Below are 25,811 nucleotides of genomic sequence, written 5' to 3'. Positions count from 1 at the left end.
ATTCCTTCCATCTGTCACCCCTGACTATATGCTGTCTACAGACTTGTCCTGCTCACAGGACACTCCGGGGCAGCTGCCGCAGACCCTGCACTTTGCTACCTCAACTGCCCTTTGGAGGGGTCCCAGAGTGGCCTGGGAGGGAGGGGGCCGGCATGGGGTAGCAGCAAAGGTCAGGCTCCCCTCCCCATGGCGGTGAGAGCCAGAGCGGCCTGGCAGCCTGCTCCGCTCTGACTCCCTCTCCCAGCCCACTCCACTCAGTTTCACCATGCAGCAGGAGAGAGACCTCAGTGGGCAGAGGCAGGCTGCTGGGTCACTCCGGCTCCCTCTGCCACGGTGATTGTGTGTGTGGGGGTGGGGGGTCAGCCCCCCCCAAATCACCCAGTTCCTATTGCTCAGGGGAAGGGGCCTCAGCAAGGGGGTGGGGCTTGGGGAAGGGGTGGAGTGAGGCACAGCAGAGATGGGGCAGAGTTGCCCTGGGTCCTGCATCTGGGGCACCAGTGGGATGTTGCCCTGTGCTCCTCCGCCATCTAAGGACAGCGCCGGCTGCCTGTATTCTGAAGGGTGAGCCCTGGACAGGAAGGTGTGAATAGCAGGACCCGGTCTGGGGTCGCAGGCGGTGCTGCAGTAGAGAGGAGCCATACTACCCCCAACGTTTTGTTCTGGCTTTTGTCACCTTTCATTTAGCGCCCAGATAGCCCGGTGAGGGGTGCTAAGGGAGGCAGGGACAGCGGTGGGGTGGCAGAGCCGTGGGAAGGCCCAGGGCCGGGCGAGGCCTCCTCCGATGTCCGGTGACGTTGCTCCCTGACAAACCGAGACCTGGTGTGGATCTTGTTAGCAAACGCTCTTCAGCTTGGGGAGAGGGACGGCTAATCTGATTGGCTAAAACTAACGAGCTAGCTCAGGCTGAATCCTTCTTAATGACTGAAAGAATTTGGTTTAAAAAAACAAATCCCTGCCTCTCGGCGCGTCTTGGCTCCAGCTGCGAGGGGAAGGCAGGCAAGGCCATGCCACAGGGACAGCACGGGCAGGGGCGTGGGAGCTGGGACCAGCATCCGCAGCTGGTGGGAGTCTGATTATTTGGCCTCCTTGGGCATGCGGGTAATGGGAAGCAAAGTGGAAGCTCCATAAAGAGGAAGGGCTGGACTGTGGGGGCGGGAGCCATGCCAAGGCCAGTCCATACCTCGGTCTGCATTTCCTGCTTGCTGGCATTTCTCTACTGCAGTTCTAGGCAGGCCAGGGAGGCAGGGGAAGGTTTGTTACCCACCTGCTTTCTCTCCAGTCCTGGCTCTCCCTCTGGATGTCAGAGGGAAAAGCAGCTGGATTTTATGTCTGATTCCCTGAGTGTCAAGCTCGGCAGTAAACCCCTCTGTCTCATCATTAAGGATGACAGGCGTCCCTGCTGGGAGAGCGATAAACCAGTTAATTAACGAGAGAGACTAATGCAACCCTGAGCAGAAAAATGGGAAAACAGGGCCCCGAGATGCCTGATCTGCCTGCCACGTTCCCCCGCTTTGGAGCTGCGAGAGGGAACTCTGGCACGGTGCTCCACGCCACCTCCCCCGCAACGTGGCCGTGAAATACCTGGAGAGCAGACCTGCAATCTTCTGGGATGTGCCCTGGCAGTGATGCCATGAAACACATGGGCAGGGGGAAGCCGCTGTGACCTGGCACTCCCTGACACACACGCAAGGGAAAACTTGCCATCCAACACAGCACGCAGCGCCCGTGGTCCCTGCCTGACCGCCCCGGCTATCCTGCGAGGAGAACTCTGGGCCCCTCTGCCTCACTGCCAGTAACATGGCTCCCTGCAGGCTTCTTGGGGAGCTGGCGTGGAGGGGCAAACAAGCCAAACTTGCAGGGGGAGAGGGGCAGGTCTCTTGCCCGTGGCCCCTTCCGGGAGCAGAGGGGTGCCTGGGAGCGGAGGCCTTGTGCACAAACCTTCGAGGAGCAGTGGCATCACCTAGAGCTGGATGCCTTGGACACAGCACCACAGGGAGGGACACCCTGGGGTGCCCCGGGATGGAAGCCGTGGGTTTAGCAGAGGGGGAACCCAGTAATGGACACTTGGAGCAGAGAGCATCCGGGAGCAGAGGCAGCAGGTGGTGAGAGGAGAGTGGTGGCGAGAGTGACCACGTTTCTCTCGGCTGCATACGTGAAATGACTTGTCTTCTAGTGCGTTCAATGACAACCCATCCAGACTGTGCAGTACAAACCTTCAAATTAACACCCCGCCGACTGAGCTCCTGTTAAAATGAAATATGGACCTAGCTGAGTCTTTTTATTCCTGTCTCTTCAAGGTCTGCATGCAGGGAAGTGACACGCACGGGGAGAAATCTCTCCCACTCGGACAGGGTGACTGTCCCAACCCTCCCTGCCTATCGCTCTCCACCCTCCATATCTGGCTGGGACCCCCAGGATAGACCCGCCTCTCCTGGTAGCTGGTGCCACGTCTTCTTGAGGCACCGTGTGGGGGCACCCAGGGCCACAGGCCCCCTCCCCAGCTTTGTCAGGGTTCACACTAGGGATGTGAAAGGGGGAGGTTAATCGGTGGGGCTGGGGCAGCTCCCTGCCAGCTGTGGACAGGGAGCTGGTCTGTCCCAGCCTGCGGGGGGGTGGGCTGTCCCCCTCCCCCACCGGTTCCCCTTTAATCAGTTAACCAGTTAAAAATCACATTTAAGCCGTTAACCAATGAAACAGGATTTTACCTCCCTCGTTCCCAGCAGAGCGTGGCCGGCTGCCCCCTTTCAGCACTGCTGCAGGGTAGGACTGTAGGAACGACCTGGCCCCTGCACTGGAAAGGTCGTGTCTTCCCTCCTGCCCCTTCCTCCGTGGCTGGAAGCAGCTCCTCTCTGCCTGCCTGCACAGCGCTGAAAGGCAGCTGCTGGTGGCCACCAGCATAATCCCTATTAGGGGTGTAACCGGTTAACTGGCAGCCTGCTCGGAGCACATCCCCCCGCAACATGGCTGGAGTGGGCTGCTCCAGCCCGGCTGGGCCCACGGCCCCATGGCTTGCGAGTGCTGCAGCCCAGCCAGGCCCACCACGCTGCAGGCTGCGGGGGGGGGGGGACATTCCAGCCCAGCTGAGCTTGAGCAGCTCCCCTCCGGTGGGGGGGTGCAGTGGGCCTGGCTTGAGCCCCTGCCCACCGTGCACAGGCTCTGCCTGGCCTAGGTAGCCCCCACCTGTGATGGGCTCAGCCCAGTGTGGCCAGGGCAACCTGTAGCCTGGCTGGGCTGGAGCCCGCCACCTGTGGATCCCGCTTAGGCGTTTAACCCATTAAATGTCACGTGTGCAAGTGAAGGGGCATGGCCGGGAGAGGGGAAGCATGGAAAGGGCTGGGTGGGCAGTCGAGGTGACCCATGACTGGCCATGGCCTGCTCCCGCTCCCCAGCCCTGCAGCAAGCGCCAGGACCGGCTGGAAATGGGGTGGCGAAGGGGGAGTCTGCTGGCTGAGAGCTGGCCCCCAGCAGGGACTGCATTCACGGACCAGTGGGGGGGGGGGGGCTGGAGAGGTCACAGCGGGCCCCACAAGCTGCTGCTTTGCCCAATCACCAGCCACGCACTCCCACTCCCAGCATCAGCCACTGGACACCCCCCTCACCACTGGGGGTGGAAGGCGGGTGAGCAGGGAGGCAGCTGGTCGTAGCCCCCCCCCCCCCGTACTGAGGGGAGGGGAGAGAGAGATCACAGGAGACTTGGCCCATGTTGTAAGAAGTAGGGATGCCTCCAAGAGGGCTTCACAGGACTGTCCCATTAAACCCGGGACATGGGCTCACCCTGGTGTTAGCTATGGGCTCTGCTGCGATGTTGGGAGTGTGGCTGGGGAGGTGAAGCTTGTGGCGGGTCAGGGGTGTCACACCCCAGGGCTCCGCTAAGGTGCTTTCGGGAGGCGGCTGCGGAGGGCTGGGTGGGCCGGCGGGGGGCGGCTGGCAGAGGAAATTCCGAGGCTGGCAGGGAGGAGGTGGCGAGTCTCCAGGCCTGGTGGAAGGGGACCTGCACTAGTTCATGTGATGGATCAAGGGGGACTTTGAAGAGCACCTTCGGGGAGCCCCCACTCCTGAGGGGAGGCCTTGGAGCCAGGAGCGGAGCACGCTGGGGAGGGGTCCTGGGACAAAGCACCAGGGCTGGGGCCGCAGTTACCCAAGCGCAGGGCCCCTGGGGCAGGACCCCCCCAGGCCTGTTGGACACACGCGGTGCAGCTAAGCGCTCCTCGGCCCCCTGCAGGCGCAGCCCCGCATCAGGTGGGGCCTCTCCGAGGAGGGAGCTGCCCTCTGTCCGGCGGCTCCCGCTGTCTCCGCAGGGCGCAGGGGTGGCGCAGAGGGGTGGCCCCGGAGCCGGGCTGTGCAGCTGGGCGGCTGCCGCTGGAGCGCGGCCCTGCGGCTCCTTAGTCTGCGCTCTGGTCCCCGATCGGCCCCGCCCCGCCGGGCACCGCTGGCTGCGCGCCCCTCCCCGCTGCCCCCGGCCGGCTCCCCGCCTGGGGGCGGCTCCGCGGCGCTCGCGGGAGGGCTCCCGAGGCGCCTCCAGCCAAGGTCACGGCGCGGAGCCGCGGATCGCAGGAGACGCGCAGCCTCGCCCCTCCCCGCGCCCCCAGCCGCGATTCCCGTCGGGGGCCGGGCGCGCCGGCCGGGCGCTATGTGCCGGGCTCCCGCCGCGGGGCGCGGGCCTGCGGGGCGGCTCCGGAGCGGGGCGGCGGCCGCGCCGTGTCTCTAGCCCCCGCCCCGAGCTGCCCGGCCCCGCGCCGCAGCGCGGACACGCCGCAGCCATGGGGCTGCGCGGGGCGCGCAGCTGGGGACGGCAGGAGCCTGCGCGCGTCGCTCCCGGCCCGCAGCCGAAACTTGCCGGGGCAGCAGCGCGCTCCCTGCCCGGCCCTGCCGCTGCCCGGCGCTGAGCCCGGCCGCAAGGCGGCGGGAGGAGCAGGCGCCCCGAGAGCGAGGACGGCGCGGGCAGCCGCCAGCCGAGGTAAGCGCGCGGCTCCCCCGGGCTCCGTCTGCAGCCGGAGCAGCCCCAGCCCCGCAATGCTGCTGGCGCTGGCGGGGGGGGGGACTGGCGTGTGCGAAGAGAGGAGCCCCCCCCCCCGTAGTTTCTCCCTCCCCGCGACCCGAGCGCACGCCCCTCTCTCTGCGTGCACGCACCTCCCGCGTCCCTGCCCAACGTGTGGACCCCCCCTCGCTGCACATACACAGCTCTGCATGCGCTCCAAGCCCGGCCCAACCCTGCACACTCACAGCCATGTCTGCATGGCCTGGCTGGGGGGCTGGGGGGCAGGCGCCATGTGTGCCCCGAGGTTACTGTGTGTCTACCCCTTGGCTGGGACATAGGGCCACGGAGGGCGCCCCCTCCAAACCCACACCTGAGGGGGATATGCACTCTTCTGGCAGTGACCCCCAGACCAGCTGCTCCTACTGGGGTTGCAGGCACATGGATCTCACCATACCAGCTTGGAAATGCACACGTCGCGGATGGGGACCTCTCCCTGTGCTTGCACGCTGACAGCCCAGCATGTGCGCACATGCCCCTCAAAAAGGTGCCTGCTTTCCAGAGCCAAGACCCGACCCCCACAGGCACACGCATGGCCGCTGAATTTCAGGAGCCAGCTCTGCCGTCCCTCGCCAGGAAAACGGGTCACATTCAACTCCTGCAGCTGCTGCCCCTCTGGAAGCTGGCACACCCAGGTGGGCCCCACAGACAGGCCACTGCTTGTCTTTGCAAGTGCACGCCCCACGTTTGAACAGAAATGTGTGGGCGAGGGAGCATCTATCCAGCCAGGGTAAAGTGCTGGTGCATTTAATACTCTGCTCCGTGGCCCTTGGCTTCTGCTGGGCTGGCATTGTGCACTGGAGAGGGGGGCAATTTATAATGATGGGACCATCTTGTGAAACCTGCTGCACTGCAACCATGGTAGCTCAGTTTCTATGGGGATGGCTTAACACCTTCTTCCGAGTGTAGGTTCCCAGGGGACTGTAGGTTTGCTTGGCAGCTCCTTTAGCACAGGAAAGACCAATGCTTTGATTCTCAAGGGGGGGGGGGGCAGTGCGCTTGAGACAGGACGGTTTGATGCCCGGGGAGTACGAGCTTTGATGGTGAAGTTCTTTATTGCACTGCAGAGATTGCGGCTTCCTTCCGCTGGGGCAAGGACCTTGTGTAAGCACTATCCCGAGGCATTGCAATCGGATCGCCCGGGGGTTTGCATGCTGCCTCTGTGGCACGTTTGGAGTTCGAGTCGCCAGGGTTGGGGGAAGAGTTGGTTTCCTGTTGCTTTCTGCCTCCTGCCCATTTGACAAGAGCCCCCTTTTCCAGGGGGAGGGAAAACGCATTGTTTGCTCAGCCTTGGGCTCCCTCACTGGTCTCCCAAGCTTGCTGCTGCCTCCTGAAAAGGCAGCGGATCTAATGAATGAAACCAAAGCCTGTGTAAATCACAGGAATTAGGAGATCGGTGCCTCCTTCTTTGTAGTTAAATAATCTCGGCAGCAGCAAGTTCCCTCTGGTCCCTAATTGACATGATATTTGCATTGCTACTTTGGGTAACCCCCCCCCCCCCCAATTAGGCTCTGTCATTCTGACCCATTTGCACCAGCAGGTTAATGAAAGGTGCTGAGCCGTGGCAGGAGAAGAGGGCTCTGATCACTGAAGCCTTATTCGCATTTGAGCCAACAGAACTGGGTTGGGCTTCGGAGCCCGGTGCTGAGGTTTGATTTGCAAGCGCCGAGTGCGCTGCGTCTCTAGGGACCTGCGTGAGCATGGTTGGGTGCTCGGTGCTTTTGAACATCAGACTGTCAATGCAGGTTCTGGGCCTAGGTTTGCTACAGGCTGGCTTAGTCCGATATCTCTGGGAAAAGATCAGCCCCTGGGGCGGCCGGCCCCCAGCTTTTAGTGAGCGGGCTGCTGTGTTCGGTGCTGGCAGAACCGTCGGGGCGGTCTCCACGTGCAGCCCTTTTGGGGCTAATCCTGCAGGACGTTGGGGTGTCCTGTGGAAAAGAAAACGTCAGAATGATAGAGCTCTGGGTGACAGCTTGTGACCCAGCCCAGGCGGTTGTGAGCTTCAGAACCAGGCAGGAAGCGCCCACTCGTCAGTGAGATGATACCGGCTCAGCTGTTTCTTCAGGCCCGTGTTTGTCTGTGTGTTCCCCAAGTGCCTTGCTGTCCAAGGAGGTCGTGCAGAGCTGACTCGCACCCAAATGCCAGGGGCACGCCCCCGGCGAAGCAACAGGGAATGCTACGGCGAGGGCCCAGCTGGTAAGAGTAGTGATAATAAGGCTAATAAATGAGGCTCTTTTCCATCCATGGGAGCTTCCAGCCAGGAGCTCTCCAATTCAGCCCAACTTCTTGTGTATCCTCAGCTGGAAGATTGTGCCCCAGTTCTGGGCACCACATTTCAGCAAACGTGGAGAAATTGGAGAATCCAGAGAACAGCAACAAAAATGATGAAAGGTCTAGAAAACAGGACCCTTGAGGGAAGGTGGAAATAATTAGGCTTGTTTAGTTTGGAAAGGAGAAGATTGAGAGGGGACATGAGAGCAGCTTTCAAGTATCTAAAAGGGTGTTACAAGGAGGAGGGAGAAAAAGTGTTGTTCTTGGCCTCTGATGATAAGAAGCAATGGGCTTAGATTGTTGCAAGGGAGGTTTAGGTTGGACATTAAGCATCCTGACAGTTAGGAAGTTTTTCTTAAACACTGGAATAAATTGCCTAGGGGGCTTGTGGAATCTCCATCCCTGGAGATATTTAAGAGCAGATTAGACAGACATCTCTCCGGGAAGGTCTTACTGGTGCTTGATCCTGCCGTGAGGGCAGAGGACTGGACTTGATGGCTTCTCGAGGTCCCTTGTAGGGTTCTGTGCTTCTATCCTGAAGAGGGGAAAAGCGACAGTGAGAAGGGACATGGTGAAGGCCCCACCAGCCTGTGACCTGCTATGCTTCAGCACGGAGCGGAGGGCGGAGCGATTATCTCTGGCAGGTGGCAGGGTCGTGACAGAGATAAGTGGCTGAGGAAGAAGGGTGCCGCCTTCTAAATTAGCAATGCAATGGAACAGGCCCAGCGGGGTGAGAGAGAGGCTTTTGATAACGTTTTGGGCTAACTCCGAAATCCGTGGCGCTGACGGATTTCTTCATGTGCGAGCCAGGCGGGCTCCAGGCTGGGTCTTTTTTTGGCGTAGAAGCAAAGGGTCCTGTCTCCTGTGTGGGAGATCTCCGAGCGGGATGAAACTGAAAGGTAAGGCAGGTAGGGAGGGCTGCCTGATCTCAGCCACTACCTACAGCAGACCTTGTGGGTGGATGTCAGAAGCCCTGTTGGGCACGCAGGGTGCAGGGAGCGTGCTTGGTGGGTAGCTGCCAGGCTGCTCCGAGATTCACACCCGACTCCGTCGCAAATCAAAGATGCATAAGGAGCAAGGGAACGTTTTCCCCGGTTGCTTTCCATTCACCACTGGCTGCTGAGAGCAGAGCTCTGCTTGCGTGGAGCTACACGGGTCCAGCCGCTGTCGCTGTTGAAATCAGTGGTAAATCTCTCCTGGCTTTCAGTGCAAGCGTTAGTTAATCTTGCCTCACAACAACCACCCCATGGGAGTGAGCTGTAGTTAACGCCGGCTTGCACGCACCGCGGTTATGCTGCTGTTGTCATAAAGCATTGATACAGTGACATAAATACAGGCGGCTCTCCCACCGATCCGTGAGACTTGTGCCCTGCCCTGAAGACCCGACAGGCAGAAGGGGTCAAGGCACAGAGCCACACACTTGGCAAGGCTGGGGCGAACGGTGGAGGAAGAGAAGAGGCCCCGTGCCTCAGTTTCCCCCTCTGTAAAATAGGGGTATTATAGCACTGCCCTGCCTCTCCATGAGGATCAGCACCACTATGATGGTGCGGTTTTTGGTAGTGCGGCTAGGAGACGCAGAAAAGTACCTACTCCTAGAAGGTGACACAGCCTGTCATGATAGGACTGAGACAGGTCTGGCAGCTCCTAGTCACTGGCTACTTCTCCAGAGGTCTGGGAGTTGTGGGAAGGCTCTTCCCAGGTGTAGTCCAGTTACACATGGGAGCTGTATTCTGGCTGTACTGTGCACAGTCGCCCGCTCCCTCTTTGCTATCTGTGGTGAGGGCGACTGTCCTCTGTTACAGCTGCTCCTGCCCCAGCCCTGTGTAACTAACGCAGTGCGGTTTGGAAGATGGGCAGCAGAGAAGGTTTGGGATCCTTCACACCGCTAGGCCACCTGTTCAAAACCAGTTCGGGGCAAGGGGTTGCGAAAAGGCCCCGGCAGCTTTTCGGCAGCATGCATGCAAAGGGGTGGCGGTGTCTGTCGGACAGTGGACCGGTGTCCCCAAACAGCGTGATCGGCATCTCAGTAGAGCATGTGGAAGCAGACGGGGACTGGCTACCCTTTTCATCCCAGAGCTGCCGCCTCTCGGGCGGGGGCACGGCCTGTGGGGAGAGAAGTGTACTGAGGACAGGGAGGGGAGTTCGGTGTCCGTGGCATGTCAGTTATCCAGCCGTTTTCACCAGCCCTAAATGACCGCGGAAACCAGAAAGAGTTGGGGAATTGGCGCGCTCTTGAGCCTCCGTTCCAGCTGCAGTCCAAGGGTTCAAGTCTGAGCCAATAAGAATTCTTCTGGGATTTCACACCCCTATAGGGCCATATCCTCACTTGACTTAGATCAGTGTAGCTCCGTCTTCTCCTTCCTTGCCCCGTTCCCTTCCTCTTTCTTTGTTCTTCATCCTGGCTCCTTACGGGAAGCATTCCGGGGCATGAAGCAAGGCAGCGTGGTCCATGCTGGCATCCCCAGTAAGGACCGTGGGAGCTCTGGCAGACTCCAGGAACGGGCAGGTCTGGGCGTTGGAGTCCGGCGGGTCTTTGCATGGAGCCCTCTCCACCAGCTGCTCCAGCCCGCATTGCGCGTGTCCACGCCCGCCCGTCACAGCATGAGTCCAGTGGGGTGGATTAATGCCCAATGACATTAAAAGCGCCCTGAGCTCTTTGGCGTTCTCGCTCGCTCTCGCTTTTAAATTAATCAAAAGCTGGCTTCCGCAGCAAGTCAATAGCGAGATTTATCACTTAAACAGCGTTATCGATTGCCCAGGGAGCCTGGTTTCATATGGATAGATCTCTGCATGCGGACAGGCCAGGGAGCCCTGTGCCCTCAGAGCAGGCGTGGGCAATCATTTTGAGTGGGGGGCCACGCCAAGCATTTGGAAAGTGGTCAAAAGTGGCCCTCTTCCATGATGTGAATGGAGGGAGTGCGGGGTCGGGGACGGAGGTTGGGTGCAGAAGGGATCTTGGGGTCACCAACCAGTCGATCGGGATCTACTGGTCGATCTTGGAGCCTCTGACAGGTGATCCTGGCTGGTTTGGCCAAGAGGCTGTCAAGGGCAGCACTTCGCTGCCGTCCCTCTACTGCGCACCTCCTGCTCTTTGCCTTGCAGCTGCCTTCCCCCACCCCCGGGAGCCTCCTGCTTGGTGTGCAGGGCAGGGCAGGGGAGGGGAGGGAGAGGAGGGTGCTGATGTCAAGGTGCCCCCTCTCACTCTGCATCCTTTCTCCACAGAGCAGAGAGGGGCACAGCAAGACTTGGGAGGGAGTTTGCTGGCTGCTTTGGGGAGTGGTGTTGGGCCAGGGAAGGGGTGAGCCTGCCTTAGCCCCATTGCACCCCCACCCAGGAGCAGCCTGAGCTAAGCAGTGCCCAGCTGGAGCCCACATCCTGAAACCCTCCCCCAGTCGTGAACCGCCTCCTACACCCCAACCCCCCGCCCTAGCCCTGAGCACCCTGCATCCAAACACCCTCCCAGAGCCTGCACCTAGAACCCCTCCAGCACCCCAGCGGCCTGCCCCAGGCTCAACTCAGAGCCCCTCTCACACTCCACATCCCTCCATCCAAGACCAGAGCCTGCCCCCAACCTGCTGCTTCTGCCCGGTGAAAGTGAGGGAGGATGTGGGAGGGAGGGAGGATGGAGTGAGCAGGGGCGGGGCCTCAGAGAAGGGGCACAAAGGAGGCGGGGCCAGGGGATTTGGATCTGAGGTGGATCTTGGATTGCACTTCAATTCAATAAGTGATCACGTGCTTTTAAGATTGGAGAACCCTGGGGTAAGGGATTGGCACGCAGGAGGGGGTCTGGGATGGGGGGGGAATTGGGTGAAGGAGGGGGTTGTGACTTGGGGCAGCAGTGGGTGCAGGTATTTGGGTTGTGACGGGGGATAGGGCATGGGGATGCCAGGTTTGGGAAGGGTTTGTGACCTGGAGGAAGGGTGGAGGAGGGGCTGCAGGATCTGGGTGGAGTTATGGGTGCAGAAGCAGGGTTGCAGAGGGTTTGGGTTACAGGGGATGGGGTGCAGGAGGGGCCAGAGGGCTGCGGGAGGGAGAGGATGGGGTGCCAGAGGCAGGGTTGCAGAGGGTTTGGGTTACAGGGGGTAGGGTGCAGGAGGGGCCAGAGGGCTGCGGGAAGGGAGAGGATGGGGTGCCAGAGGCAGGGTTGCAGAGGGTTTGGGTTACAGGGGGTAGGGGTTCAGGAGGGGCCAGAGGGCTGCAGGGAGGGGGAGGATGGGGTGCCAGAGGCAGGGTTGCAGAGGGTTTGGGTTACAGGGGGTAGGGGTGCAGGAGGGGCCAGAGGGCTGCGGGGAGGGAGAGGATGGGGTGCCAGAGGCAGGGTTGCAGAGGGTTTGGGTTACAGGGGGTAGGGGTGCAGGAGGGGCCAGAGGGCTGCGGGGAGGGAGAGGATGGGGTGCCAGAGGCAGGGTTGCAGAGGGTTTGGATTACAGGGGGTAGGGGTGCAGGAGGGGCCAGAGGGCTGCGGGGAGGGAGAGGATGGGTTGCAGAGGGTTTGGGTTACAGGGGGTAGGGGTGCAGGAGGGGCCAGAGGGCTGCGGGGAGGGAGAGGATGGGGTGCCAGAGGCAGGGTTGCAGAGGGTTTGGGTTACAGGGGGTAGGGTGCAGGAGGGGCCAGAGGGCTATGGGGAGGGAGAGGATGGGGTGCCAGAGGCAGGGTTGCAGAGGGTTTGGGTTACAGGGGGTAGGGTGCAGGAGGGGCCAGAGGGCTGCAGGGAGGGAGAGGATGGGGTGCCAGAGGCAGGCTCTGGCCAGCTGGGAGGTGCATTCCTGGGCGGTTCCCAGCCAGCAGCTCAGCTGGTTCCTCAGCCAGGCTCCCTGCCTTCCATGCCCCTGCACTGGCTGCAGGGGCCACGCGTGGCTGATTCTGAATGCTTCGAGCCCAGAGCGGGGAGGGGTACTTCCCGCACTGTCTGTCCCACAAACAGGCAGCTCCCGTTGGCTAGAAACCGGCCAATGGGAGCTGCATGATTGTGCTGGGGGCGGGGACTGTGCACAAAGCCTCTTAAAGTCCCTTCCAGCAGCCTTGCAGTGTCAGAGAGCTGCTCTGAGCAGTGGCTGAGAGCAGGGCAGGCAGGGAGCCGGCAGAGGCCGGATCTGGCAGCTTAGTGGGCCAGATGTGGCCCGTGGGCCGTATTTTGCTTGTCTCTGCTTTAGCGCCGCAGAGCACACTGCAGCCAGAACTCCTCCTCTCCCGCTGCCGCAGGTCGGGAATAGGGATGTAAAATCCTGTATAATTAGTTAACCGGCCCCCGCCTCCTGCCCCCTCCAGGTAACCGTAACTGGGAAGCCTCTCCTGTTAAGGGTGAGGCTTACCAGTTAACCGGCCAGCCGTTCACATCCCTAGTGGGGAGCCACCTCTGGTGCCCGGGGTCATCAGCCCTGTTGAGCCGGCCCTCTGTCTCTGAGTGGGGACTCAAGAGGGTGGTCTTGTAGTCAAAGGAAAAGAGCCAGAAGGAAGCAAGTTCAAGTCCACCTGAGAAACAGCCGCGCGTGTGTGGACCAGCTCTGGGCACAAAATGGCAGCTGGCTTTGCACACCTGGCAAACGCTTGGACACTAACAGAGCTGAACACATGTCAGCGAAAGACCTCTGTTTCCTAGCTACCTACACCCTGCGCGTGTGTCTGCCGGCCGAGGACATCGGGGGACGGAGGGAGGAGAGGTTTTTTGTACTGAGACTACTTCAGAGAGGAATGGGCCAGCTGGGGTGGGAGGGGAGGTGGCTGTGCACAGGGTAGTTTAGTAACTACTGGCTGTTCCAGCAGTACCCACCCCCCCATTCCTGTCCCCCACCCTCCCCTGCGAGCGGGGCTACCTGTCGGGCTGTTGCGCTGACTGAAGAGGCTGACTGTCTGCCGTGGATCCGGGCGTGGGGGGTATCTGGGGATCCCAACTCCAGACTGCGCCAGCAGGGTGGTTGTTTGGGTGACTCCAATTGCAGGGCTGCCCCCGAGGGGAGGTGTTGCGGGGGTACTGGTGCGAGGGACGAGTGAGCCCCTGAGGCTCTGTGGTGGGGTCGGAATTGAGGGGTTCAGTGTGTGGGGAGCTGTCGGAAAGCAGGTTTGGGGTGCCCAGCTGCCTGCCGCCAAGTGCGGGGAGCCCCGAGCTTCAAGGGCCAGATCCAAGCAAGCCAAGGTCTGGCTCTGGCCTCCAGGCCGAAGGTTCCCCCCCCCCCCCCGCCTTAAGCAGTGCCACCAGGCCTGCTCAGAAAACCGTGCCGCACCTGAAACCTCCTTCTCAGGGAAGGCTCTGGCTCCGGGGGGCCCAGCCGTAACAGGGCAGCTCTCCGGAGAGGATTAAAAACCAAGCCAAGGTTCTGCTTGACCAAACTTTTCACTCCGCCTGTGCCGCGTATGCTGCAGCGTGTTGCACTGTGTTCCATCCCCACCGCCCGGCAACACTTGTGTCTGCAGCACACCCGGCCTCGTGCCACCCTGCATTATGATGTGCTCTTGCGGCACAGCAGCGTGTGTGCAGAGTGCCGGTCTGCATCCGCGGCTGCACCTCGTTTCAGACGGCGCTGCCTGGTGCTTGGACTGCTCTCTCGTGGCTGGTGCTGCAGTCCCCCCGGCTGGGGCGTGCTCTCCATTGCCGTAACGGTGCTGCGTTGCCCCGCGCGGCCCTCACCCTGCCGTGCGCGGAGAGGCGCTGCCTGGACCCGGGTGCACTTCAGAGCAGGGATGTCAAATCCCGTGTAATGCATGAACAAGTTAGACCTTATGTTTAACCCGTTCACTGCTTAAATGGGGGTGGGTTGGAGCTGCCCCGTGGGTGGGCCTGGAGCGCCCCTTCCTCCGCACTGCCCGGGGGCTCTCCGGTCCCTGCTGGTTAACTGTAACCAGTAAGCATCGCCTGGTGAGGTTAACCGGTTAACTCTTCACATCCCTGCTTCAGAACTGCACCTCCCACTGTCCTGCCACTGTGTACAGGAAACAAAGGGTCTGAATGAGACGTTCGCCGCCTTCGTGATAGCAGGGGAGATGGGCGTGAGGCCTCCTGTCCAATGCAGGGGGATGGGCAGCTTTGGGGAGAGAATAGAGGAGGCCTCCCTGGAGTTCAGCTTTGCTCCGTTGTCCCTTTAAGACCCTGCAGTCGGACTTGCCTGTGAAATTTCTGCTCCCTGAAATTGCCCATATGGCAGCTAGCGCAGCAGGTCTGTCATTGACTAATGAATTCTCCATGAATAGCAGAGGGAAATTACCCAAAGCCCCCGAGTGCGAGCGAGACTTTCAAGCCCTGCCTGGAGATTGCATGGCACAGGCCGGTTCACTGGGGCGCAGACGGGAGGCCCCGTTCTTTAAGGCTGGTTTCTGCTCCAGTGAGTTTCTTCAGCCCTCAGGAGCAGTGCAGTGGCCATGCTGGTGAGTCCTGCCTCGCACGAGAGGAGGAGTCGTGCTCACAAGTCCGGCACCAGGTTACTCTTCTGGGCTCCTGGTGTTATTTGTCCGAGTGTGTTTATAATGCTCCTCTCACAGCAGTGTCCGGGCGTGGTAGTCAGATTATACGCAACGCTACACAGCGAGAGTCCCTTATGCCGGGCAGTCCGGCGGTTCTGCTCAGCCACCATAAACAGACATGAGACAGTCCATAGGCAAGCTGGTGTCTGATAAACTCAAAGAGCCCTAGAACTGGAAGGGACCTCGAGAGGTCAAGTCTAGTCGCCTGTCCTCATGGCAGGGTCAAGCACCATCTAGCCCATCCCTGGCAGGTGTCTGTCCAACCTGCTCTGAAATATCTCCAGGGATGGAGATTCCACAACCTCCCTAGGCAATTTATGAAGGGGGCATAATTTACAGCTAAAATAGCACGCAAGAAACCAGGCCAGCCCAGTCTCCTTTGCAGTCTCGTCTTCCTGTAAGTCGCTGGTGATGGGAGGAGGAAAGAAGCAAACAAAGCACAGAGGGACTTCACCCCCCCAGGCTGCCCAGATGGGCGCCGGGCCGCCCAACATTGCTATCTCGCAGGGCTTCAGTTTGGGGAGGCAAAACCTGTTTTAAAAGCTCTTCCTCCAGGAGAAGTGAGTCCCCATTCCCTTTCTGGGCCGTACTGTGGATCTGCTTCCCACTGGTTATGTGGTGTGCTTGGGACTACAGCATTGGCAGACGGCCTGGTGCTATCTGTGAGTAACCATTGCATTTCTGTTACCCTGGCCCGGGTGCCTGGAGAAGAAATGAAATGACCCTGCCACTGCTGCTTTTATGGATTCCTTTCTCTCTTAAACGTTCAGGCCACACGATGTCTCAGATCCCCTGCCAATAGCAGGGCGCTAGCTGGGAATGCAGATGCTATTAATAAAGCAAGCGTTGTTACATATTCATATCAGTCAGATTCCTAATTCAGCGCCATAAAAACCCCACTCCGTAGCAGTGGTGGAGAGAGACCTTAGGGAGGCTAAGTTTCGTTTTACCAGCCTGGGCACAGCCTGCACCGTGCAGGTTCCTTCACTTCCAGATTCCTGAATTAAATATCCCATCCGGCCCGCTCTGATCTCTCTCTAGACGGTTCCTCGCTGGCTTTGGCCCCAGCACTGGGGACGTTTCTGTCTTTCTGCTTCATTCTGTTTTGCTGGGAGGAGCAAAGATCCATCTTTCCCATTCTCACCCAGCCTGTGGATTGGATTGGCAGGACTGCTGTCCTCGGAGCGAGGTACCTGGCAAATGTCAGCTCCCCGGAGCGGCTTCTTTGCCTTGATTGGCGGTAGATACATTGATCTGCTTTCTTGCCAAGCGGTGCCTGAGGCCACCAGCTCCGTGCGCATCGGTGTCCCTGGACAGGGCATGTCAGGATGGAGGAAGGGCTAAGATCCACTCCTGGGGGGTTGTCTGTATGAGAGCTGGAGAAGTAATTTCCTGCTGGCGGAGACGTAGCCACGCTCGCACTGATGGAGTTGGCCTGCTGAAACCAGAGGTGGGCCATGGGGGGCTGGCAGCCCTAAGCAGGAACCAGTGATCTTGGGTGGGATCATACCGGCACTGGTTAGCTCTCCCACGTCCCCTCCTGCTGTGGCTATGTAACTGCCATCGGGCGGATTTGAACCGGGGACCTCTGAAGTAGCGTATAGGAGCCTCTACCCTCTGAGCTAAAAGCCAGCTGGCTCCCAGCCCGTGCTGTAGAGGTCTCTTGATCTTAACTGTTGCTGTGGTCTCGGTACCACTTGCATTGCTCAGTAACCACACTAGGGCTATGTCTCCACCGTTGCGATCTTGCACCAGAAGTATGCAAACGAGGCTAAGCGTGGAATATCGCCGAGCCTCATTTGCATATCTAATGAGCCACCATTTTTGCGGGAGAGGCTCTTGCGCCAGAAAGAGCTGTCTACACTGCCCCTTCTTGCGCAAGAAACACCCTCTTGCACAATGCCGTTACGGTGATTATTTTCACGAATAACGGCATTGCGCAAGAGGGTTTTTCTTGCGCACGAAGGGGCAGTGTAGACAGCTCCTTCTGGCGCAAGAGCCTCTCTGGCAAAAAGGGTGGCTCATTAGATATGCAAATGAGGCTTGGTGATATTCCATGCTTAGCCTCATTTGCATACTTCTGGCGCAAGACTGCGGCCGTGTAGACATAGCCTAGGTGTGTGGGTTACAGCTACACTTCTGTGTTTAGCTCGCTAATGTGGCTATGCCCCCTCCAGCTGGGTCCCACCTCCAGCACCAGTGTAGACACACCCATAATCCCTTTCAGGCCCAGGCCCCAGAGCACGTTAGCGGCTCCAACACAAAACTTGGGAAAGCGTCGGAACCGGGCAGTTCTGCTGGCCACAGCTTGGAGAAGCCTTTCTTCTCCTCTTCCAGAGCTGCCGGTGTGATTTCCAGCCTGAGGCCAGCTGCACTCGAATTTAGCCATGGGAGGCGTTAGCAGCCTTCTGCTCATGCCACGGCGACTACGCTCTGGTGTTAGCGCGCTGGCTCCGTCCGAGCTAGGTTGGGTCTGTCTCCTGGAGCGGGGTATCTCGGACGGCACCGCGGCCTTCCCTGTAATCCCCCGCTTCAGCGCCTGCAGCACTCGCGTTCCACCTGAGTGTGCTCAGTCCTTGTAGCAATCGCCTGGCCCCTTCTTGGTAGGGTCTGACAATGGTACTGGGCTGGCTGGTCCCAGCCCCTGGTCCTTGCGGGGCACAACTCTGTTACAATGGGCCTTCCTCCTGCCTATGGGGATTCCTTACTCAGCCCCACGTGAGGGCACGTTCCACCCCAGCCAAGCCTCGTGGGAATCAATTTCCTCATAGCCAGGTTGTTCCTATGTTAGGCCAGGTTCTGCAGATCAACATGTTTTTCCGACCTAGCTCTCAGAGTGCGTTCACCTTGACCGCTGCGGTACGGAACCAATGGATCAATTTGTCCTGCTTCTCTGTTTCCCTTCCCTGACTGCGTCAGCGGCTAGTCTGCCGTGTCCACGAGAGGCTCTGTATTAGGAGCGTCAGCTCGGAGAGCTGCGCAAGATTAACATAGACTGCAAGGACAAGGCCTGTTTCTCTGCTTGATTCCTGCACTGTGGCAGCGTGGTAAGGGCAGCTGTGTCAAATACCCTCTCCCCCATCAGCCTCACTGGTGTTTATGCTCGTTGTCACCCTTCTAAATGAGTAATCAGGAAAAATGCTGCTTTAACAACATTGTGCTGCCTTTCTGCCTGGCAGAGCGACGGCTGGGCAGGACTTTATGAATACGGTGGCTGAATAGACACACAGAGAGGTTTGGGGCACACACCTTCCTTCCTTATGTTGTGTATTCCACAGCAGTGATTCTCAACCAGGGTACGTGAAAGTCTTCCAGAGGGTACATCAACTCCTCTAGCCATTTGCCTCGTTTTACAACAGGCTACATAAAAAGCACTGGCAACGTGGGTACAAAGTAAAATTCATACACACAACAACTTATTTGTACTGCTTTATATACTGTACACGGAAATGCAAGTACAATATTTATATCCCAATCAACTTATTTCACGATTATGTGGTAAAAACGAGAAAGCAAGCCATATTTCAGTACTAGTGTGTTGTGACACTTCGGTATTTCTGTGCCAGATTTCGGAAGCCAGTAGTTATTTAAATGAGGTGCAGTTTAGGGATGTGCAAGACAAATCAGACTCCTGAAAAGTGGGGGCTGGGGCACATGACCTATGGGGAGAGGCTGAGAGATTTGGGCTTGTTTAGTCTGCAGAAGAGAAGAGTGAGGGGGGATCTGAAGGGAGGTTCCAAAGAGGATGGAGAGAGGCTGTTCTCAGTGAGGACAGATGGCAGAACGAGGAGCAATGGTCTCAAGTTACAGTGGGGGAGGTCTAGGTTAAATATTAGGAAAAATTATTTCCCTGAAAGGGTGCTGAAGCGCTGGGATGGGTTACCTGGGGAGGTGGTGGAATCTCCATCCCTAGAGGTTTTTAAGTCCCAGCTTGACAAAGCCCTGGCTGAGATGATTGGGTTGGTCCTGCCTTGGGCAGGGGGCTGGACTCGATGACTCCTGAAATCTCTTCCAGCCCTATAATTCTATGAAAAGAGGGTATCGTCGTCTGGAGAGGTTGAGCCACTCTTCTGTGGCACCCAGGATGTTGTATAGGAGCCAAGTGTGACGGCAGGATCCAGGAACATCGCACAAGAAGTGCTTGTGATGGGGAAGCTCATGCAGGGATGAGCCAGCCAATAATGGATACATGCAGTGCTAGGCTGGAGACAGACCCAGTGCTGTTTGGTTTTATCATCTTTATATGTTTTGACCTGTGCTCTCCAGCCACACATATATAAGTACATAACAAAGTGTGTGACAGGTTAGCTCATAGAAATCTCCTTGGGATTGTCCCATGGTGTGCTGATCAAGCCACTGATGCCCACCTTCCTGCTGTCTGGGGCTCCCCACCACCCTGTCTGGCTGGGCCAAAAGCTCTGATCTCCCCCAGCCAGCAAGACAGACTCTGAACCAGATCAGCTCTGAGAGGACTCAGCTATAAGGGGTCAGCACCTAGGAAACCAACCCCCTAAAGGGACCAAACCCCCAAATAAATTTGTCTTACGGTGTGTAAAAGTTTTACACAGAGAAAGCTCAGTAGGTCCACCCCCTTTATCAATGAAAGAGAGATATGCACAGTGGTTGCTTCCCCTCCACCGGCTAACAGTTATTTGCACTGGGCTTGATAGTAAACAAAAGTGTTTTTATTAAGGATAAGAAGTAGGATGTAAGTAGTTGCAAGTGAAAATAGTCAAGTCAAAGTAAGTTACTAAGTTAAAATAATACACTAAGAAACTTGTTACATGCACATTTTTATCCTAAGCTGTTGTTCTAAACATCTCTTTCACAAGCTCAACTGCATCCTAGCTTGGGCTTTCTCCTGCCCCTGTTCAGTCTGCAATGTTTTCAGCAGGCATCTTAGGTGGTAAGGGGGGGACTACTGGTGTCTGGCAACTGTTCTGTTCTTCATCCCCCTCTCCACCATCCCTTTTGCCCCAGGTAGGAATTCTTTGTGCTCAGTTCAGACTTTTCTCACATTGAGTTGGAAAGTGCCAGATCCAAAATGAGTTTCAGCATCTGGTGGCCTGGTGACGTGTCCACAGTTTGGACTTTCAGGACGAATAAAACCATTCATGGGTTGTTGGCTTGATCACTGAGCCATTAAGTTTCTGGAGCATCTGAAATGGCCCTCGTTAGCACATTGAGAATTATAAAGAGACCCACACTTCATATTTTAACTTCACATACAAGAATGATGCATGTACAAAAATAGGATATACATATTCATCAGATTGTAACATTAACTTTGATAGGTTACATGAGGTATTTTGTCTAAAGTGTCTTCGAGTTATGCATATTCATATTCACAAGCCAGTTTTTATAAATCACGGGGGAACATGACAGTGCACTGAGAAATCGCAGAAAAGGGCTAAATACACTTAGGGTATGTCTACACTACCACCTTAGTTCAAACTAGGGTGGTTAATGTAGGCAACTGGAGTTGAAAATGAAGCCCGGGATTTGAATTTCCCGGGCTTCCTTTGCATATTGCCGGGCGCTGCCATTTTTAAATGTCCGCTAGTGCGGACTCCGTGCCCCGCGGCTACATGCGGCACGACCTAGGTAGTTTGGAATAGGCTTCCTATTCCCAACTACCGTTACTCCTAATCCGAACTACCTAGTCCGTGCCGCGTGTAGCCGTGGGGCACGGAGTCCGCACTAGCGGACATTTAAAAATGGCGGCGCCCGGCAATATGCAAATGAAGCCTGGGAAATTCAAATCCCGGGCTTCATTTGCAACTCCGGATGCCTACATTAGCCACCCTAGTTCGAACTAGGGTGGTAGTGTAGACATACCCTTAGAGAGCTGTTCCTACAACCGCACACACTTTTGTCCTCCATGCCTCCCAAATTGCAGCAGCATTTTACAGTAAGCCATAAATTGGACAAAATACCTTCTTATTCATAAAGCATGATGGACGTGTCAGTAAGTGACTGTGCAGTGAAGGCTGCACTGAGAAATATGTGTAAAGTATGACTGAAATCTTATATTTGAAGGGTTGAATTCAGTCTCCAGATTTGGACCAATATTTCATCAGAGGCTTATTGCATTTCCCCGTGTATGTTTTTTCAGAAATATTTGCTCAGGGAACTTTTGAACTTAGCCCTCTTATGGGGTTTTGCCTCCCCTGAGGTCTTCACGCTCTACCGACACACCCAATTCCAGGGTGGGACACGGCTGTGGTAGTCCATTCCAATCCCAAACTGGGGATTGCCTTTCTTCACCATAACCTAATTGATCCCCACCAGAGACAGCGAAGGGAATTGCTTGGCTCCATCTTCTGGAAGATCCATCCTTCGCAGGAAGCAGCTGCCTATGCAACAAAGCTGCACGTTCCACGGGTCTGACAGCTTGTGTATCGATTTTCTCTTGCTCCACGCCCTTTTCTGCCATGGTGGAGGGGTTCCATCTGATTGGAATTCCGGGAGGATGAAGCCCTGCCCCAGAGCACTCTGAGAAGGGGGGCACAGAGATGGTCTCCTCCATCCTCTTCTCTCCTGTTCAGTGCCCTGCCCCCCTTAGCGCCTGTGACGTAGTGGGGGGTACCTTGCTGGTTGCTATGCTGGGCAGTGGGCTGTGGGTGACCCCCACTGGCTGCTGTCTGTAGCACGGCCCAGCAGGGCAGGGAATGAGTCACTAGGCAAGGGTCTCTCAACCTGTCCGACCAGCTACCCCCCAGGGAGAGGAACAAAGGAAGGTGAAATGCCGCCCCTGGCTGGGGGCAGGGCTGGAAGTGAGTTAGTTTCGGTCTGGGAGCATGGAGGAGACAGCCTAGGGAAAAGGGCTGGGATTTAGGGGCCCAGTCTCCCCCATCTCAAGGGGGGATGAGGCATCCTAGCCCCAGTTCCTGTAGCCAGATTCCATCTGTGCTGTGCTGTATCCTGGAGAAGCAATAAACTCCCCCTATTCTACTGCCTGGCGGAGTCTGTCTGTGCCATTACGGGGGTGCAGGAGACGGGAAAACCCCAACGCGCCGTCACAGCGCCCCACCCTCAGCTCCTGGCACTGCTGTTTGGTGCAGCACAGAGGCCGTCGCAGCTGGCTTTGTGGAGCAACATAGAGGAGCGGAGCTCTGTGGTGGCCAGTAAGGGAAGCAGTGGGACAGATGGGAGAGAGTGGGGCTCTTTGCAGCAAGAGATGGCCCGGTCGCGTTTTCCCCGTGGATAACAGGCTGGTGTGCACATAGCCTGGAGAGCCTGGCCTAAGCCACCCTGATATCAGGCTGAGCCCCACCTGGGCTCGAGTATGAAAGGGGGGCAGGTGGGCTGGTCAGGGGATGGAGCTGTGACTCTGGAGACCGCCCGTCAGGTCACTGTCACCACCCACCCACCGCTCATTAACTTTATAAACTTCCCTCCCCTGGCAGGGGGCAGGTGCCCCATTCTCCCCATTTTACAGATAGGGAAACTGAGGTTGACTCTTGGGAAGCGGAATGGCAGTGACCCAGGTCAATCTCCAAGCTGCAGCCAAAGGGAGGTGAGCACCGTTTTCCCTCACTGGCAAAAGGAGAGAGTGAGGCAAATGTACCCGAGGCCACAGAGCCAGGAATAGACTCCACCTTGGCCCTTTCCTAGATGGGTGTTTTACCTAGAGACAATGGTTCATAGCGAGGAAGCAGTTCCTGCAAGGTACTGAGTGCCCTCGACACCCGCTGGCAGGTGCTCAGCACCTCACAGAAGGCATGGTAGGTCTCCTGCCACCAGGCCGGATTGATTTAAATCAAGGTGATTTAAATAACTGATTTAAATCACCAGAAAAATCATTGATGTATCAAGTTACCAAAAAAAGCTAAGAGTGTTTGGTAACTGGGAGTGCACTTGATTTTGGAGTAAGCCCCATTGAAGTCATTGGCACTTTGGTGGTCTGAGAAAACAGGTGTAGGACGGGGTTCCCTTGGAAAAGCTGAGTGATGCTGAAGTGAAATAAGGAATAGACTTGTGGCATCACCGTTATGGTCTGTGACCGGGATGTTCCAAGATAAGGGGCATGTGTTATGCCATATAAAATCTGAAAATGAAACTCAGCAGCAACTGGCAGCTCTAGATTTCTCTGACTGTAGCCTTCTGTATGGTGTGCTTGAGTGGCAGGAGCTAAACCTCGTTAACTAATTAAACAAGCCATAAGGATTAGCGAAGCTCAACTTTTTTTTCGAGCAACATCCAACACTTGCAAACAGCTTGGGAATTTACTTGTCAAATCGCACTTACATTAAAAAGCAGAGCAAGAGAGTCTTGAAGAGTGATGCGTTGCAAAGTGAATTATTTAAGTGACTAACCAGTTGATCCTCTCAGTCATGTCCACGTCTTCATCCACACCCTTTTCTCCCAATAAGCAGTTTTCCGTATGACGTTTCATTTGTTGGAAAGGAACAGGCCGAGCCAGAGGCGGATGGGGTAATGGGGTTCTTTTATTGCCGAGACTTGTTCCGTCTCAGATCCCGCCTACCTGGGATGGGAGCGAGCAACAAATTTCCCCAAGTTACACCCTTTTTATCTTCGTTAGTATGTAAACACCCTTATCAGTTACATCACTCGTTAGGCCCTAATTTAGTAATGTGAACACTCCTATAATGCATAATCATAGCCATGTGGGGAATGTAATTATACCTGCCCCTGTTTAGAGCTTTTTAGCTGAAGTTGGCAAGTGCCAGAGCTCCCGGCATCAGCAACTTGCAAGGGGTACAGGAGATGTGAGACCCTGAATGTATAATTCACAGTGGATGAGGCTTAAGGAAGAGAGTGTGGCTAACACACAGACCATTCATTAAAAGGTTACATCTTGGGTACAGCTGCATTCTATCTATCCTGAGCAAGCAGGGAAGGAGGCATTAAAATAAGTCTGTAAGGCTACATATACACTGTGGGGCTATTTCGAGATACCTCCGGTATCCCAAAATAGCTATTCCACATCTTAAGAGCAAGCCCGTTATATCAAAATATAACGAGCTCGCTGTTCCGGCATCCCTGTACAGCTCATTGCGTGAGGAGTAAAGGACGTGTCGGAAAAGCGCTTTATTTTGAAATTCGGCACTGTGTGGACAGCGCCAAAATTCAAAATAAGCTATTTTGAAATAAGATGGAAATAAGCTATGCAATATGTGTAGCGCAAATTGCATAGCTTATTTCGAGGTAAGGGTGCTGTGTAGACGCAGGGTCTGCCTGGACCGTGCCCCATTACCATGGTAGCGTTTACCAAGACTCCTTATTTAACCCTTTCGCACCCCAACATCGTTCTTGCATCTTCCTCTTGCTCTGCTTACACTTGACATGTTTCCCTTTTTCACCCAGGGAATGAATTTCTTCAAAATATTCCCAGAGAGGGTCCCTCTGATGCCCAGAGGCTATGACAGTTTTTCTGTGGCAAGAGAGAGGGGGAATATAGGAAGCTGTGTGGGTGCTGAATAACGTCTCCCCTTTTTCTTTCCAGTCCACTCCACTGTTCCTTTCTATGCTGCCTCCGTCCCTTCCTATGTATTGTGTCTCTGTCTTTAGACAATGTCTTAACTAACTCTGCTTGGCCAAGGTCCACCACTCCATAAGCACAGAACAACAACAATCCATCCAGCCTGCGTCTTTGATCCCATGTGTTACTTTTCAGTCTGAGAAACCGAAATTGAAAGCCCAGAACTTTCAAGAAGCAAGAGCTGGTGTTAGGCTGGACAAACTAGAGCCATTCATTCATTTTTATGAGACTGTAAGTGTAGGTGTAGCATGGTAGTGATGCAATTTAATTGCAACTGTTATTTTTCAATGAGAAACATAGTATTTTGTTGATGATCGAAAAAAATCCAATGTCAATAAAAATCCAACCGCACAGAGAGAGAGAGAGAGAGAGAGAGACAGACAGACAGACAGACATGCAGCTCACTGGCAAGGGCAATCTGGCAACAAGTGAGATTTCGGCGATTAACCAATAAGCAAAAGCTTATAGGTTAATGCCATAGACTACATGCATTTCCACCGTTCCCCCTTGCCAGTCATTTTTTAGCAGGCTGGCCAGCAGCCCAGCTCAGTCCTGGCTCATGCTGTGTCCGGGACCTACCCCTGCTACATCTCTGCATTTAAAGTGTATTAGGGGCCAGGCAGGCAGGCAGCCCAGCTCAATTCCAGCTTGTGCCAGGTCCAGGAGCTCAGACCTGCCCTGGACAGGCTGCTGCCACCCTGCACTGCTGCCTCCGATGCAGTGGCTGCCGGCCCCGCCCCCAGGACTATAGAATCATCGACTAACCGGTAAGAATTCATGAGGTTACTCGACTATTCAGTTAGCTGATATTTAACATCCCTGACTTAAACCGGGGTGTGTCTGACCCGGAGCATGCCATGGGCCATGCAGAGCTAGGTGTACTGTTCCTTCCTGTTCAGAGCCATGCTGATTGCGGACCTCCCAAAGCTCGGGGAGGCTGCCCGAGCAAAGCCCCCGTGTGCCGTTAGACCCAAGACCAGCTCATTGTGAATGAATGTTAAGAGCATTGGAAAGCTCTCGGGGGCGTGGAAGGATACTGCGGCAGCCTCTCCCAATGAGACTTTCACAAAGGCGCACTCAGCAGCAAGCACACAGGGCAGGTAGCAAGATCTGAGCCTGCGCTGATAACAGCCGAGGTCGTTAGCAGCAAAAGGGCTGGACAAAGCCAAGGAGCTGTCCCTGTGGATGCTCTCTGGTGACTCCATGCAGTCCATCCAGGTCCATTCCAGTCGTGTGCGTTTCCTCTTTCGCTTTCCGTTTTGTGTTCTTCGTCTCCTGCATTGGCCCAAGACCGGGGCTGCGGCAGCAGGTTTCAGTTGAGCAAACACATCTCTGCCGTGGTGGGGTGGCAGGATTGCCAAGAGGCAATCAGCTCCAGGCCCCGTTGTGCTCGGTGCTGTACAGACAGACAGCAAACCGGCCCTCCCTGCCCTTGAGAACTTGCAGTCTAAAGGCAAAGCAAAATGGGTGGATGAAACAAAGGTGGGGTGGAGGCGGCAAAGTAATAAAAATAAAGCGATGGACACAATTCTGAGGCCACAGTG

This window comes from Pelodiscus sinensis, chromosome 13, assembly GCF_052426305.1.
Source record: "Pelodiscus sinensis isolate ZL-2025 chromosome 13, ASM5242630v1, whole genome shotgun sequence".
Lineage (NCBI taxonomy): Eukaryota > Metazoa > Chordata > Testudines > Trionychidae > Pelodiscus > Pelodiscus sinensis.
This window is presented reverse-complemented; position numbering follows the sequence as displayed.